The following is a 17,809-nucleotide window of genomic DNA, read 5'->3' as shown; positions in this document are numbered from 1 at the left end:
TGGAGGGGCGTGGTTGCCGAAATAGCGTCATTTGACTCATGGAGATCACGAACTATGTTTGATTTGTTCAAAGATGACTGGGATGAGCCGGAGGTTGGCCAAAATTACATTTCTTGTTTTTGTACTTACTTACTTAGTTTTTGTGAAGAGATCTCTACTGTAATCCCAAAATATATAATATTAGCCTAGCCTATATAATTCTTTTTCTTTGGGCAGATGTTTATTTGTAACTATATATATATATATATATATATATATATATATATATATATATATATATATATATATATATATATATATATATATATATATATATATATATATATATATAAAATTTCTTTTAAGTTATCCTCTCCCCCCAACCGACCAATGTCTCACTCCAAGGTCTGGTCAAAATCGACAGTGCAGCTTCTACATGTGCAAAATGAACAAATAAATGTGAATCTTCAACTCATATTTAAAAATTGGACCAAAGTAACTGGGAATAAATTAATAAATGAGTCAATTTGTTATGCTTGCCCTCAAAGGCAGCTCGGTGTCTGCTAAAAAACCCCACGCAGCCGCACAGCCACCACCATGGTCTGCCCGCACCCGCCTGCCCGCGACCCATCACCCAAAACATTAGCATAAACCTCAGCCGGCCTGCCAAACTACACACACACACACGCTCACGGCCGAGCTTCTCGTCCCACTGCAAAGACAGCTCTGTCTGGAGGCGGTGTGGCTGGGGGTGCACGGGGTACTGCTGAGGCTCTGGCTTTGCGATGGCATTTTACACCAGACGTAAAACCCCACTGTGGTGTTTTATGCCATTGTGGCTTGCGGTGATGCCGTGGCATGCAGTGTGGAACACTTTTTTTTCCTGCCCGCTGTGACTCGCTTGGTCCGCTCAAAAAGATGATGAAGAAGAATAAAAGTGGTTGTCAGCGCGGATTGTTTCAAACATGCCACAAGGCCGCGTGAGCACCGTCTTCTACGTCACGCCGCGTCAAATTCCATTCGGTGCTCTTTTTACAGATATTTGTTTTGATATGACTTCTTTTAGCTACCTCGCTAGTTTATCAGCTAGCTTATTAACTATCTTATTAGCTTCATGATAGCTAAGGTACAAGCATGGATAGCTAACGTTAGCTAGCTAGCTTACTTGCTAGATAGCAGATAGCTAGATAGCTAGCTAGCTAGCTAGCTAGCTAGCTAGATAGATAGATAGATAGATAGATAGATAGATAGATAGATAGATAGATAGATAGATAGATAGATAGATAGGATAATGTATATATCCCTTGAGAAAAATTTGCATAACTTACATAAGCCTAGCCCATTTTTCTTGCCCCAGTTATGAGTTTAGGCGAGCTGTTTATCCCTACCTCTTTGTTTTGTTTAAAGGAAATTTATTTAGCCATTTTAAAGCAGTAAAAAAGTTTTGTCCATAGTCAAATTGACATCTAAGTTGTTTTTCACAATTAACACAGTTGTTTTTCCTGTACAATTCATACCTTAGAAAAATATATTTTCCACTTGCTTTTGACTGAAATTGACATCGTGTGTGCTCAAGTATGGAAGAAGTATGAGTATGACTCTAAATTGTGTTGAGTTTGAATTGTTTTTGTCTGAGTACGACTCCAAATTGTGTTGAGTTTATGAATTGGAAACTTGGAGTGCAAGGGATTTTGAATGCAACTCTCGTTTGCAGAAGTATGACCTCGCGAGACACGACTTCATGCCTTTGCATGAATCTCTCATTTGGATTTGTGGATCTGACCCTTTGCATTCATGGATCTACAGTACATATGCAAATGAAGATGACATCCCGCCAAGCTACCAGGAAAAGTAAGTCGATCTGCGGCTTCCGTTTGTTTTAAAATGACATATATCTAATAAAATGAGGTGATCTTACATTTGTATGACTTTCGCAGTCCTAATGGCCCTCTGAGGAAAAGCAGAAGTGTATTAAAAACGTGTTTGAGCCTCATGCTTTACACGCTTGACAGCTGCCTGAGGTTTTTCACACGCTCTCAGTGCAGATAAATGTATTTATTTATTTTTTAACTGTAAAAAAATGAACAAATGGAGGGCTGATTGAGGAGGCCACACGCGTGCGTCGTTACGGTAATGGCGGCTGCCTCGCTCTGTTTGTTTACACGAGTTAAGAGCGGGCTCAAATCATTAATGAGTGCTTTGCGTCCAGCGTGTAACCACAGCTAAGCCAGTGGGTCAACAAGGTTGGCCAGACTAACCACTGTGTGCGTGTGTGTGCGAGGGCGAACGAGAGAGTGTGTCTGCATGAATGTCAATGGAAAAATATGTCAAGTAATCCTGGATATTGCATGTGAATTCTGAAGAGAAATAATGCGAATTAGCTACACTGAAAATTGAAAAATGAAATATCTCTGGTTGCTAAATCGTGAAAATGAGCACATTTTGCAAATGTGACGACTTGTATCACGGATATCGCGATCATAATTTCCTTTGTTTTCTCCCGAGTCGTCTTAATGACGTCAGCCATAAACACGTTCTATATTTAACTGCGCTCTATATATTTGTGTGGCGTGACATGCGTAGCGTTGCGTTTCCATGCCATATACCTGGTGAGACCTTTCAATGACTATCTAAACACTAGCGAGAAGAAAAAAAAAAATGTCAGTTGGACTTTCCAAAGTCTTCTAAATGCACTGCGCAGCGTGCCAAGTGCACTTCAGCGCTCCAAGCTGATCCATTTACTTTAAATGAGCTTGTCTCTGCTGGTTTCCTGGCCAATTACAGCACAGTCAACTTAGCTCCTCTGTTTATTTATCCATTGCTTGTTTTCAATGGAGTACAGTCAGAACCCATGTTGAGCGGCCTCGTCCTCGCTGTCGTCGTCCCCGGGACACTCTGCAGGGTGGGCAAGGCACCTGAATTTTTGGACGTATTTACCATGGGCCACCCGCCTAGCGCGAGCCAGTCAGTTTAAGTGACAAAAAGTATGAACTCCTGCTATAGTGCAGATTTTGAAGTCATTGAGTTTTGGGTTTAGACTTGGTTTTCAGGTTTTGTAAAAAAAGATTTACATATCTTTTTTTTTTTTAATTATGCTTTTGAATTAGATATCGTCCGTTGGTTTGGCTGTCGCTATTCAAATGTGTTTGTATTGTCTTCAAAATATGTTTAAAAGCCTTGTAAATATTTGAGCCACCCTCAGAGCTAACTTTTTGAACCGAGGGCCAAAAAGGGTTCAACAATTTGACAAAAGTGTCGTACCAGGAGCAGATGGATGGAGTGTTTTGATAACCCACCTCATAAGAGAAAAAAAATATGCAGCATATCTAAAAATCATGTGCTTTAATTTAAATCGAAAATTAACGAAAGCATGACAACATTGTTATTCAAGACCCATATCTTTAATCATCAATTGAAATGAGTCTTCTCATAAATGCAAATGAAATTAACAAAATATATATATATATATATATATATATATATATATATATATATATATATATATATATATATATGTATATATATATATATATATATATATATATATATATTTTAATCGCGCTCAGTTACTGTTTTAAAGCATTGATAGTTCCGCTATCCATCAGGAGTTTACCATTATCACTCTCCTCCTGATTGATAATTTCTTCAAATTCGGCGGGTCGGATTAAAAAGCTGAACGGGCCACATATGGCCTCCAACCCACTTTGCTTATGGACTGGTCTAGAAGAAGCTAATCCAATGCTTTTTATTACCCTTATAGGAATGGTACAGTTTTCTTTTCAAATTACAAGCAAATTAATTAGAACATGAAGTACCCATTGCTAATTTTTGTTGGAGTGACTCCTTTGCAAAAATGTTGTTTGTAGGGATGCACTAGTGAGACAATTTTACAGAAGACAAGCCAGAAATAAAACAGTTTGATGATCTAGCTTCTGATGAATGAATGCTTTGAATGAATGCGCAGGACTATGTTTTAAGACTCCCTCCAATCAAAAATGGTTTGCGCTGATTAAGATGTGCTTGTCTTTAAAAAAAATCACAAGGGGTGCATCTTTGAAGATACAAGAATGGAAACAACTAAATACAAAAGGAAGTAAACAAGTATTTAAACATCTACATAACCAAACAAGTGTTTGTAAGTCCTGGAAGTATGTAAAATGTGCAGTTTTAAGTATATTTTTATAGCCCTCTTTACAGAATGCTTCACATAGATATAAAACACGATCATGTATAGTGTACAAAAAAAAAAAAACACTAAAAAAATAATGACGCAAACCAAAGTCAAACCAGGTTAATCACATCAGACAATTCAAAATATTTAAAAAGTCAACTTTACAAATGAAGTAACAAAACAAAAAACATGTCGCCTTACTAAAATACCTGCCTAAACAAACACGTTTTAAAAACACCCTTTTTTGAAACGTCAACCCCCATCATAATAAACATAAAGAGCGCCTGCCAAGTTTTAGCAGCCTGCGTGCAATTGTAAATCAAGACATTTCTAATGCCTTACATGTGTTTATTGGTACGGTCTGGTTGTGTTTATCTAAAGTGCCCCGTTGAGTTGCCTCAAAATTGATCGGGCTGCACGAGAAGGGCACGGCGGCGCTGCTTTCAATACGAGCGCCGATTTCCAGGAAGGGGATGCGCCGACGACGGCGATAATCCGTTTCGACGTCGGCCCGGGCTCGTCACTCGGCCGCGTTCCGCCGTTGACCTCGGCTAGCCCAAACCTGCTGGCGTAACACTATCCTATTTGTCAGCGCAAAATATCCCCACCCTATGAGCGCAACTCTAAAATAAGCTTGGCTTTCACCAATTGAAAACACATGCCCGGGCCTCCATGATGTAAATGTTCAAACGTGTTAATTCACTAATGAACAGTGAGTCCATTAGACATTGGATTACATACTCCGGGCAGGAGATAAATCAACACTGAGTGTAAGTCAAACATGGGGCCGGGGCCAGGCGGCTTGTTTTCTGTCCGCCTGCGGTTTTCCAACAGTCGCGCGGCGCAAAGCCCGTTTAGCTCGCGACGGCCAACGTGCGGCTCCCGATTCGCATCCCCTTGTGAAAGGCGGCCCGGGGAGGCCGCTGTTTGTTTTGTGCCGCACGTGCTGCTTACAGGACAGCCTTTGATAGCCAGGCCAGGGAAGTAACTGAGTATAAATACTCCCTACTCCACTTGAGTGGAATTTTAAGCAATCGTTTGAGCTCTCGCGATACACAGAAAAGTTGTAATTTAGCGTTACGCGCATTTAGTGCAATACGACATTGTGCCACAAAACCTGGGGCAGCACTGAGCTCTAATTTAATTAACAAGATGACGAAGAAGCAAAAAAAAAAAAAGTTTCTTAAAGGGACAGTGTGTACGTTGTTTGTTTAAAAAGGAATAAATTAAATGAAATGTCAAAAACTTGCAAATAAATGTCTTCTTAACACCCAACAATATGTTTTAAATATAATCGTAGGTTGCGTTATCATGAAATGAAAATTACATGGGGGGGTGGCACTCCTCCGGAGGCTGCCATGTTTGTTATCGCTACGGACAATAGTAAATGCAGCACCCCCTGCTGTCCAGAATGAAAAATGGTTGAAATCTTATGATGATTTAATTTTTTCTTTTGGAGTTTAAATATCCACTAAGGAAACGAGTGTACTGGACCCCATATTGCAGTGTTAAAGTATACAAGTAATATTTGTTGAACGTGATATTGCTCTGTGAAAACATCAATGCCAATTTCCGTTTGCACATCACTGGCTTATATAATAAGTTAGCATTAAGCTGGTGGCTATTTGTCAATATGTTCTTTAGTTGAACAATTTGGTTTTAAAATATATATATATATATTTTATTCTTATGATATTTTTGCCACTTGTACCAAAGTATTGCTGTGAAAATTGCAATAATAATCAACTGCAAGTGAAACTTACATAAACTTTGCTCTTATTTAAAATAGTGCTGGACGTTCTAAATTGTCCTTAGGTGTGATTGTTTTTTTGTCTCTGTGTGCCCTGCAACTGGCTGGCAACCAGCTCAGGGTGTCCCAGTCAGCTGGGATAGGCACCAGCAAGCCTGTGCCCCTTGTTAAATAAATGCAAGAACTAATGAGATTCTTTAATACATTTAAATGTGTGGGAGAGGTAAAAGTTTATAGTGTTGTCTTTCATCTGTGTTGTAGTTTTTCCACCTACCTGATTCACTTTAAGACTTCTTACTTTACCAGTTCTTCCTTGCTGCTACTTGAGCAAAAGAAAACAACAAGATATAAAGGATTACCCTTTTGAAGGTTTTTTTTTGTGAGTTGTAAATAAAGCGTCTGTAATTCAGACAGCAGATCTCTTTTCTGTCAGATGGGCTCAAGCTCACTGCTGTGGGTGGGTGGCTTCTGGAAACACTGAGGCATGCTGACTATGTTTATGTTACACTGTCCCCAAGGAGAGGGGAGCCTTGTGGTTCAGATGGATTACGGGGAGAGGGGGGGGCATGGGTTTTTGGGGGAGGGGGTTTGTTGTGCGGTGGTTGCAGAGCTGCTTTCAAGTTCAGTGTTAATGGTGGGAGTGAAGTGGCTGCGTAGGTGTGATGTGTTCATTTTGCTGGTCGCTGGCAGTGTTCCCCGCACTTTTGGGGTTGTAAGAGCAGGAGGGGGTTCCCGAATCATGGGCCAAAAATAAGCCTTTTTTTTTTTCTTAGTTTAAATATATCACTCATTTTTAAAAATTAGACACGTGGGGCTTTATGTAAGTACTGTATTGAACAGATAGAGCTATGAATGTGAATGGAGAGACATCAAGCCTGAAGTGAGTAATCTGTATGTCCTGGCAGATTCCCGCTGGGCTGAGCTGCCTTCTTCTGACTCAAGGAACCGTTTTAAAATGAGGAAATTTAGACTATCTGCGTGTCGTACAAACACGTAACCAGTGCACAAGGCCAGTGCATTATACTGTATATAGCATGGTTGTCCAAACTTTTTTATTGAAAGGCCGCTTACAGAAACATCGAGGAATGTGGGAGTTACTTTAAAATTCTTTGACTAATTTAGTAAACACAGTAAGATCACTCAAGGAAGCTATTATATATTGCTGATATTTTCAAGCTAATTTGATAAACTTCTACTTTGTGAAAGGTGATAAGAAGGAATTTTTAAGATTGGGGTGGACGGTAGCCTTCTATCCATCTATTGATCATCAACAGGCTAGACCGATTGCTTAATAGCTTGTTAGCTAAGCTTAGCTAACGATAGATAGATAGATAGATAGATAGATAGATAGATAGATAGATAGATAGATAGATAGATAGATAGATAGATAGATAGATAGATAGATAGATAGATTAGGTAGCAAGTAACTAGCAAGTGTTTGTCAGTTAGCCAGCTAACTAGCTCGCTAGATTGATTTGTATATTTTTAATGACCATATATCTATTTTTCTTGATGCAGTAGTTTTCGAAATAAGAGCACTAATTGTTACTTAATCCCATACTTGCTCCCAACCGTGATCTAATAAGGACATTCAATTATAAATTTGACTTCTGTTCAAATACAATATGAATATCTTTGGAGGAATTACTAAGCTATTTTTGAGGGGTCTACCGAGTAAGGGTAAAATTGTACATCTTCATTAAAATGCCGTGATCTAAAGTGAACCACTTTAGCCCTCAAACTCCAGGACCGAAAACGAGTCCCACCGCGACCCTGACAGATGCTGATTGTGTATGCACATTTGTGGCCCATGTGCGGAAATAATTTCCCCTCCGGGGGCTAATAAGGTATCCGTGTTGCTTCTTCCTCTCCTTGGCTGGAGCAGAAGCGACCCGGCCGGCCAAATCGTTCGGATGGAAAAGTCAACAATAGCAGCTGAGCTGACCATTGCCAACGTGCAAAAATGACAAACGGCAACGAACCGAGCCGCAGACACTCAATGAATTTCCCACATTACACCAAGCACACCCATTTGGAGTTGATACATGCATCGCAGCAGATGACCATAAAACACGTCAATGGATTTATTGGACTAACCCTACCGCTGTGCGTATCCAATGACAAATCGGAGTCCTCGGAGCGGCGTCTTTCTCTATAAATAAAGTTATTGTTTGTGTGTGTGCGTGTGGGCGAGCATGCCTGAGGTGTTCTGGTCGACATGCAGAAGGACTTCCTTCCTGGCAGACGGAGGCAAACACCTGATGAGTTAGCAGGGAGGAAAGATTCCAATAAAAAGGATCCGTGTGTTCTTTTAAGCGTTTCACATTCTCGCACAAACAATTTGGTGTCTGTGTTCTCCCCAGAGGTGGCAAAAGCACTCACAGTTCTTGCCGCAGTAAAAGATACTGCGAAATTTTATGAGATTTCATGCGTAGTTAGTCCAGCAAGTACAGTGACATTTTGGGGGGCCAAACGATGCATTGGCATGGCGAGAACTGTCGTCAAAAGTTTCAAACAGTTTTTTTATCGTCTACATCTTCAGACAATACACCCAGTTTGAAATTTATCTGCTTAAATCTATACAAGGAGGGCAGTAAAATATGACCTTTATAAGAGGCCAAGTTTGAAAGTAAATTCCTGTTCGGTTCAGCATATGGCTCCAATTGACCTTCGAATTTCTGAGGATCTCGTTGAAATGTCAAACAAGGACTGTTAAATTTGTCGGGCCGTTACTGAGTCATTCATTAAAAGATACGGAATTAACTTCTACAGCGCTCCTTTCCTTTCTTTTTTTTCCAAATCTGATGTGTATGCCAAGTTTCATGGGTGTAAGTCACTATTGTCCAAAATATGGCTCGGGGGCCATTTGTGGACCGATGAGTACTTTTAAGCGGCCCATGGCATAAACCAAAAATTCCATTTGCAACTAAGAAACAAGTTGCAAGTATTGTAGTGCTTTTCTCAAAATGCAAGAATGTAAATTAATAATGTACAACAAACTAGTAACAATTTATTTTCAAACAGTGTTTTTGTTGTTTTTTTTACTGGGGAAAAAAAGTGGTTCTTCCGCTTTAAAAATGGTAATCTAGCTTCTATTTAGTGCAGATGCATGTATTTACTGGTGGGTTACTACATCTCTAACCACCACAAAGTCCTGTCAAATCCTAAAAGCAAAATCTGTATGATATAAAAGCTTTGCAATTACTTGACTGTTTTTAGTAATTGTTAAAAATCACATTGCAAAAAAAAAAAAAAAAAAATCTATGGAGCCCTTGCATCCTTCACTTTTTCTGGACTTGCTTCTTTTGACTCGCGACTCAAAACAGAAAAATCAACCAGGCAATGTCTTCGAACTCCAAGCAAACTCTTAGTGTTAAAATCCGCAATTTTTTGCCCGAAAAATATTAGGGGCGTATTACAGTACACACACGTATGCATGAAATTTTGAAGATTTATTATACTGCATATACCTTTACTAGTACAAAACTTAGGGGTTCTAAAAAGGTGTATTTTCATTTCAAAATGATATGTAATGTCTAACATCACACATTTATAGAATAACATAATTTTTGCTGCGCCCCACAAATCACAATGTTCCCGGGAGTGAGTTTAGGTGGAATAAGGAAACTACAGCAAATAAAACCAAACATTTCTTCCCAAATGTAGTGTTTTTGGTGTTCCCGAGATGGGAAGAGGTTTCGTGAGATCAGGTGTAATCATGCGAGTGTGCTCTGTCTAACACCAGGCTCAAATGTTGACATTTGAACACAAGAAATTTTTCATTCATCAAATTAAAATGCAGTTAATAATTTCACCTTTAAGTGTGGGTACCAACGAACAACGGAGCATATAATACGTGAGTACAATTCTCACGGTGCTTTAATATAGAAATGGTGCACTTGTAAATCAAGTTACCACTCTACTAAAGTAATGTGTTGATACATAAAAAAAAAAAAAAATGTACGTAAGTCCAAAAACCAAGTGCTTGTACTTTGTTACATCCGCACCGTCGGTGTTTGCACGTAAGCAGATATGACGGGTGGTGACTGTGTCCAGAAAGAAATACATGCACCACTTCAAAAAATTACAACTTTTCCCTCCAAAGGTAATAAAGTTTGACTTCTTTCAATAACATACGCGGCCAAAATACACCGGGGCAAAATGTGAATTTTTATGACCATCATCACCTCTTATTTTCCCCTCTTTCAATATCAGCTCTTTTTTGCAGAGTAATTGAGTTGGACTGGCTCGTCATTACGTCATGACCAGCCAATGGCCTTTTGTGAGGAGGCCATATTTGTACAAATGCAGAATTTGTCTGGGCTACGTAATTCGGCTAAGCTAATACAGCTAACGCGACATCTCAGGCACACTCCATGGGATGAGGTGTCTCAGAACTTTTAATATTATATCAAATGGCAAAGTCTATAACTACCCTGTTAAATTAAGTAAAAAGAAATGAAAAGGCACCAAGCTAAAAGTGCTAGTGTAAGCAAAGCGGACAGTAATCCTGGCCAAGTGGTTTTTAGCAAAGCTAGGTAAAACTACGTTTGCTAAACTACATTTAGTTGACAAGTGTTAAGCCACCTGTTTAAAAAAAAAAAAAAAAAAAAAACAGCTACCAAGAAAAAACAGTGACCACTAGTAACCATAACAAAATTGAATGCAAGCAAGTAGGTTATGTTCACTATGCTAAGTATGTTAAAAAAAATCATTTTAAAAAACGTAAGCAAATTGGACTAAACCTAGCTAAAAGCGCTAGGCTAACCCTAACCTAAGCAGACTTGGCTCAGTTAACTAAGATTGGCCAAGTTGGGAGTTCTTAGCAATGCTAAGCAGCTAAGATAAGCTAAGCTAAATTTATTTGACAAGAAATCAGCAACAAAGAAAAAAAATGTAAACACAAGGCTATACGAGTGGTCATGTCATGGCCTAATTTTGATTGTTCTACAGCAACAGAGAAGAATACTTATATATGTAAATACTTGTGTTGAAATTTTTGAAATACTGTAGGTTATTTTCTGACTTTGTGAACATTTACGGAGGTTTGTAAACCATGGATAAGACCTGGAACATGAAGGTTTCTGAGTAAAACAAAACATATAATGCTATGTTCTGCATGAAATGAATATTATCAAAACATAGATCACATTAACCAGTTAAAATAAATGTTTTAATCGTTTGCTGTTAGTTTTATAAATTTGAGGAGTACTGCACTGGAATAGACATTGACCACTTTTATACCGACCCAACGGCATTCTGGGAGGCGATACTATCTGAAACCTTAGAGTTAGTATCCAATTATAAAATCAAAAGCAAGCGGACCTTTCCAAAAAAAAAACTAGTAAGTTATGCTAAGTTAGGTAAAAAAGGCAAATAGAACTAAACCAAGCTAAAAGTGCTAGGCTAAGTAAATAGGCTGGGTTTAGCTAAGCACTGAGGCTAAATTAAGTTTGATAGGATGCATTTAGGTCATAAGACTATTAGGCGTGAGAAAACCATAGCAGGCCATAAATTTGATTAAAAAAAAAAAACATGGTGCATTTTAACCTGGTGAAAACCATTTTAATTGGTTTTCCGTCCGACCTTATAAAAATGAACAATACTGTCCTCAAAGAGACTAACCAATCTAACAGATTTAGAAGTTGAATATTTTTTGTTTCATGCAGATATACAATTTTGCGTTCTCCGAAATAGTTCATTAATTCCTATACGTAATTAAATGTTAAAAGAAAAAGGAATTACAAGCAGTGTTATCTTCACTTTAGATGTCTAAATGGTTTTGTGGCTCCCTCATATTTTTTGTGGGTGACGCGTGGTCCAATTGGCTCTTTGAGTCTGTAACATTGCCGACTGCTGAGCTCGGCTCATCTAAATTTACTGTGCTAAGCGCAGTAAGCAAGGCCAAGCTAACAAGACAAGTGAAGCTTCACCGCAATCCTCCTCGTCAGGTTTGTGACACATCATTGGGGGAAAAAAAAAACTGCGGTACGAACAAAAATGTAGCACACGAGTATCAGGTATCATTTAATAAAAGGCTGTGTAAAAATATTAAATTAAGTGCGCTTAAATCACTTGTGCGTGTTATTAACTCAACAACTTGAGTTTATATGCTTTGTGGGTTCAAAAAAAAAAAAAGCATCTGAATGCAAAAGTGGAGCCGCACCAAGGGCGACGTTTCACCACCGCAGACTGTCTGCTCTTCTCCACCTACAAAAATTGAATGTCGGAATTCAACAAGGGGAATTTTTTTTTTTTTTTTTTTTTCCCCAGTGAGAGAGACTCACCCATATTATTTGGCGCGGCGCGTCACGTACGGAAAACGTCGCCACGGATGATAAACGTGTCAAATGAATTACGACAGGCCTCGGCGTCAGATGATTTCCATTGCCTTGGAGTGGCATCATCAAAGATGTGACAACAAATCTTTATTTCCATGTTGGAGGTTCCTTCTGAGTACACTGAAAAAAAACGGTGAATTCACTCAATTGTATTTCATCAAGTGGTTGCGCAAAATAACATCATCTGAAATGAGATACTTTTTTAAGAACCTGTTGACATATAATCTACTTCAAATGAACTGGATTCATATGATATCATTTCATGCAGCCACTTGACAAAATAAAATTGAGTAAGTTCTGCAGAGTGCACAAAAATTGTCAGACTCTATACTTGAAGTAAGGTTTTGTTTTAAGGCAGTGGCTCTCAACTTTTTTCAGTTTTGTACTCCGTGAAATATCTATCAGCCAAGTACCTACCCCCTCAGCGGTGCAAAACATTTTTATGTGGGGAAAAAAATAAAAGTGATGTGCCATCCATGTCTGATTCACGAAACCTTTGAACTACTATTGTTACATTTTGTTCATTTTGTATAGAAATGAACAGAATAAAGACTAAAATGCTCTGCAAAAGAGTCACTACAGCACAATTTAGCAATGTTGCTTCTTGTTCTAGTTAATTTGCTCTTAATTTGAAAAGAAGGGCGTACTGTTCCCATCATAGCATTAAAAAGCATTATATTTGATTCACTGATACCTGCAGAAACTCTGTTAAGATCTCATTGACATCCTGAAGGACCTTCACATTACCCCAACGGGTACTTTTACCCAAATTTGAAAACTGATGCCATAGAAGTAACCTAAATCCTAATTCGCATTTTAACTGATTTACATAGGTCACCTATTTGTGTGTGTGCTTTTAATCTCATTTAGGTTATAAGATTGGTCACAGAAAGTTTTAATTCATATTCAAAGGTACGTATGAAAGCAGCATCTTTATTGACTATAATTTACTTCAATACATGATATTTTTGCCCTGTAATTAGCTGAATACTGCACACCGCTCCAGAAGATGTAGGTAGCGCTGTTGCATAAACTTTTATTGTATCGTATTGATGATTTGATAACCGCAACCTAGTGTGAGGAGGTGGATTAGGTCACCACTCGAGGCCCAGGTACCGAGCAGCGGCGCGTGCATGTGGCTTTTCCACGGCTCCTCAGTTTGATTGGGGCGGCGCACACAGGAGGTCTACTGCGCTGCCACACTGTTTTCTTTACCTGCACCCATAACTCTTAAAAACACACAAACACTTGGGTTGTAAATGACCTGTTCATCACACTGTGACAGCAGAGGTGATTCTGGACTCTTGGTGGGCCAGGTGCGAGGATCGGGACGGCGGCAGCATGCCAAGAGTCCGTTGGCATGGCGACACAGCACCGTGGAAACTTCTGGAATCTGTCGCCGCCTGGCAGGGCCCCGAGGCTCCCCGAGCCGGACCGCTGTTGGCTTTGCCTCCAGCTGTTTCTTTACAGACGGCGGCGGGCCGTGGCCAAGATCAGCCCACACACACGCCACTTACATACACACACACATACACACACATACACACACACTCTGAGCCAGCGTTACACAAGCATGCAAACAAAAATACAAGCATTTTCTGTAATCGCTCTGTCTCTGCCAGGGCCTACAAAAAAATGACCCAAAAATAAGTTCACACGTCTGTTTTCCTCACACGTCTATATTTCTAATTATCCATCTTGTACAAGAAAATATGGTTTTATTTACTGTGTGTTTTATTTGTTATGGTTCACCTCTCTGTGGTTTATTTATTTTTTGCTTTCTTCCCCCCATTTAGCACAGTTTGGTTTGTGTTTATAAATGTAACATTTGTTCTATTAATTCTGAGGTTGGCCCTAGAGTCTTAGCCAGGAAAGCTGCCTAACCGCAGTGTGGACTCACAGTTAATGCCGATATTTCTTACCATAATTATCTCCATATCTTCTTTATCTTTAAATTGTGTCTAACAATCTCAGTTTGGGAATTCTAAAATGAACTAAGAAAGAAGGCCGGGATAATTGTGCAAATAAATGCTCCGACTTAAAATGGCTTCAATATGACGACGCTCATCACAAATAATTTCATCTCCATCAGGAGGGTTCTACAAAAACTAAGTTTCAGAACCACTGAAATAAACTAAAACAAATGAGCCAAGCTAACAGAGCTAAAAACAGATCATTTGTTAAAGGAAAGCTGGCGTATCTACTCTACTAGGCTAAATTAAGTTAACGCAGCTAAAATAGTCCCAGTTTAGTGGGCTAGGCTAACGCTTTGCTAATAACTGGGTCTGTTATGCTAATTTTCCTCACAAGATTATCTATCTATCTATCTATCTATCTATCTATCTATCTATCTATCTATCTATCTATCTATCTATCTATCTATCTATCTGTCTATCTATTTAAATAATTAGCTAGCTCTGTTGCAAGCTGGCTAGCTACAAGAGGTTTGTGGGAAAATATCTGTAAAAATAGCACAAAACAGATTTTGATGTGGCGTAACATAGAAGTTGGTGCTCACTCTAAACAATTATATTAAGGATAAGCCAAACTATATCCCTCTTAACAGTTATGATATGAAGGCTAGTCCAAATTAGGGTGCAATGCCTCCATAAGAGAGCTAATTAAAGCTAAAATGGGTAGACTAAAATAAGGTGAGTCAGCTAAGCCAACAAGGCTAGCTTGGAGTGGAATATATATTTAAACATAGTCAAGAATGTTTGTCCGAGTTGAATTGGCTAGTCTAAACTGCAGCTACTAGTTGTACTCCATGATGATGTATTTGTGCTGTTTTTCTTTGCCAGATGACTGGGAGACATCTGTGAAGCATTTCAGGCCCACTTTGACACCCACTTAGGTTTCAAATGCGATTCTAAGAAGGGTAAGTACATTTTATTGATGCTACTGCAAGATTTGCAATTTTTTTGTCCTCTCTTTCGCAACCCTGACAAATGTGATGCCGCCCAAACAGCGCCACTTTCTTTGACATCACTCGTTTTCATCTGATGGCCAAGAAAAGTGGAGCCAGGTGTTTTGATCTCGTCCTATCGATGAGCTCACAATGCTTTTTTGTGCAAGTGTGAATATAAAGCAACAATGGTCATTACATTAGAACCTTTTGAAGTGCTAATACCGTTTGAGGTAAATATTATTCTTTAACAGGGGTCACTGGGCTTTTTATTTAACGATATTGATTGTTCTCCACTCATACTTTCCAGTATTCTGAAGCCTATATTTCACATCAACTTACCAAATTCTTGACATCTTGTTTTTCGTTTCCATATACCACTTTTATTCAACTAATAACAATTCGATAAAGGATCACTGACACAATTTAAAAATGAGACTCAATCTGAATTTTTTCCTTCCAAATTTGAACTATTTTAGGTGACATCTTATCCATATGTCTGTCTCATAAAACACACCGGACGTTCCCATCAGTGCCCATCACCTTGATTGAGCACCCTTTGAAGGTCGCTGGCGTGCCTGAATACTCACCGTGTTGAAACCGGCTCACCACAAGAAAATAAACCGGCCATTTTTTTTTTTGTTTTCCTTGTGTGGTCGCGAGTAATTCATTGCCTTAAGAGAAATGGAAGGGATTATTTTTCAAGGCCATTGTTTGCTAATTCATTACCATCTCCGGACAAACATCCCCAGTTTCAACGCTAATCCTTCTTAAACGCAGAAAATATTAGTGAAATGATCCGTTATGCTTCTCAGAGCATGTGAGACACATTAAGGCATTTTTCTACCATATGGTTAGATCATCTAACCCCGCTCAGGAATTCTCAGGGAACGCATTATCAAAAATACAAGCGCTCTCCAAGAGACTCCAAATCCAGTTAGGCGCGAAAATAATTGTGAAGGACGTGAACCTGAAAATAAGTGAGTTAGTGCACTTTATACGGTGCTTGACTTCAGTGTCTCCCGCCCGTCCCACACACGCACCTGTGTGAAATTTGTCGGCATAGCATACGTTTGCCCTGAGGGGCAAATCACATCCATCAAATATCGAGCAGAAAATTCAAGTTGACATTCATAGCCAAAGGTGGCAAAAGTGGAGATTAAAAAAAAAAGCTTCTGGTAAATCTACAAGTACTAATTTCAGTCCTTTCAGTCAGATTTAAAACAAAAACTCTGAAATGTATTTAATAGCATAGTGATCTTTTTTAGTTAATTTCATCTGTAAAAAGTTAATGTTTTGTCTACAATTGATTTAACAACCACATTATTTTTCACATTTATTTAATAGCTTTAAATTTCAATTTCACATTCCAATTTTTCACCCTCTCCATTTAAAAAAAAAAAAAAGGCTCACGTACCCATTTCTTGGGTTTAGTCATGTGAGCACATGTGATGTCATTTTCAGTCGACAGCAAGTGGCATAAAGGGTGTAAATTTACATGAAAAATAATTTAGTCATCAAATCCAGCAGGTCGATCTTTCAGGCTTCTCTACAGGCGTGGTGCTATATTGTGCCCAAGTCAGTCTTGAGTGATCTTTTTGACCACCCCCATTGCTGAAGATTTTTTTTTTTTTTTTTTATATCTTACCCCATTTGATACCCGGCACAAATTAAATGTAGGTAATAAAATCAATTAAATTATTCGATGTCATAAAATATGCACGGCCACACTTGGCGCCATCTTAATGAGGTCATCTTGACCACCTCCACAGAAAAAAAAATTCTAGCTATGCCACTGCCTCTATACTTTGAATTGGTGGAAAAGTTGAACAACACGCCGACGGAATTTTGGACATGTCAAGTGCAAGTCAGAGCTTCTCACGTGACGCGCGCACTCAATTATGTCACAATCCACCTCCTCGTGAAAATTGGCCCCCCCATAAACATTTGATATCTGTATCTGATACATGTCTTTGTGCTTGTAAGCTCAGTGCTCTCTTTTACCATTTTTAATCGTAAAAAGTTATGATTTGACTTCTATAGCTGGAGTCCAGTAAAATTACGTCTTTGACATATAACGCCATCGATGGCAGTGCCACCGGCGGCCATATACGTCAAAGATGCATTTGAACTGGGCCGGTAGCGAAGGAGTTAAGTAGAGTAACGCAGAATTTGTAGGCCACTTGTTTACTTCCCCTTGCGCCGCTGAAGGTTGCCCATTGACGAGCGAAGCACACGAGGCGTTTGCTGTCGGTTCTCTTCGGGGCTCAGGTTGAGTCAGTTTGATGCTCGGCCAGCGACAATATCGGAGCCGTGCCAAGCATCCAAGCTGTGAACGCTTGTCTGAGAGTTACCGTAAATCCTTCGGCGGAAAGCCGCAGCCTCGCTTTTGGCCACTGGTGTGGTCCGCGCAGGTAGCCGCTCAAATGTTGAGGCTCTCCACGCTAAGCCGAGAACAGATGAGCTCAGTGGAAGAGGGAACCCGCTGGCCTTCATTCTCCTCGGTGGACACTGTCACTTTTCCTCAGCCTTGATGAATCTGGAATTTTATTGGATGTGATCCTGATGATTAATGGTATATTATCCTAAAAAAAGGTTGGCTGGCTGATAAAACATCCAGCTTTCAGTTATTTCCTGGCCCAACCTGATATTTTTGGCCGTTT

General features: G+C 39.2%; 1 long non-coding RNA gene across 3 annotated transcripts in view; it reads left to right on the top strand.

Moving 5' to 3' along the window:
- Positions 1-706: 706 nt before the first annotated feature.
- Positions 707-17,809, top strand: part of LOC148422630 (uncharacterized) — a 29,878-nt gene continuing 12,775 nt past the window's right edge. The window contains exons 1-3 of one of the 3 annotated variants that reach the window (XR_015865819.1): positions 707-959; positions 1,694-1,830; positions 13,530-15,119. This is a non-coding gene — a long non-coding RNA (uncharacterized LOC148422630). Of the gene's footprint in view, positions 1,003-1,693; positions 1,831-13,526; positions 15,120-17,809 lie in introns of all 3 variants that reach the window. The other 2 variants (XR_015865817.1, XR_015865818.1) reach the window with 2 other exon arrangements.

Source organism: Hippichthys cyanospilos, chromosome 6, assembly GCF_059441005.1.
Source record: "Hippichthys cyanospilos isolate Australia breed blue-spotted pipefish chromosome 6, RoL_Hcya_1.0, whole genome shotgun sequence".
NCBI classification, from domain to species: domain Eukaryota; kingdom Metazoa; phylum Chordata; class Actinopteri; order Syngnathiformes; family Syngnathidae; genus Hippichthys; species Hippichthys cyanospilos.
This window is presented reverse-complemented; position numbering and strand designations above follow the sequence as displayed.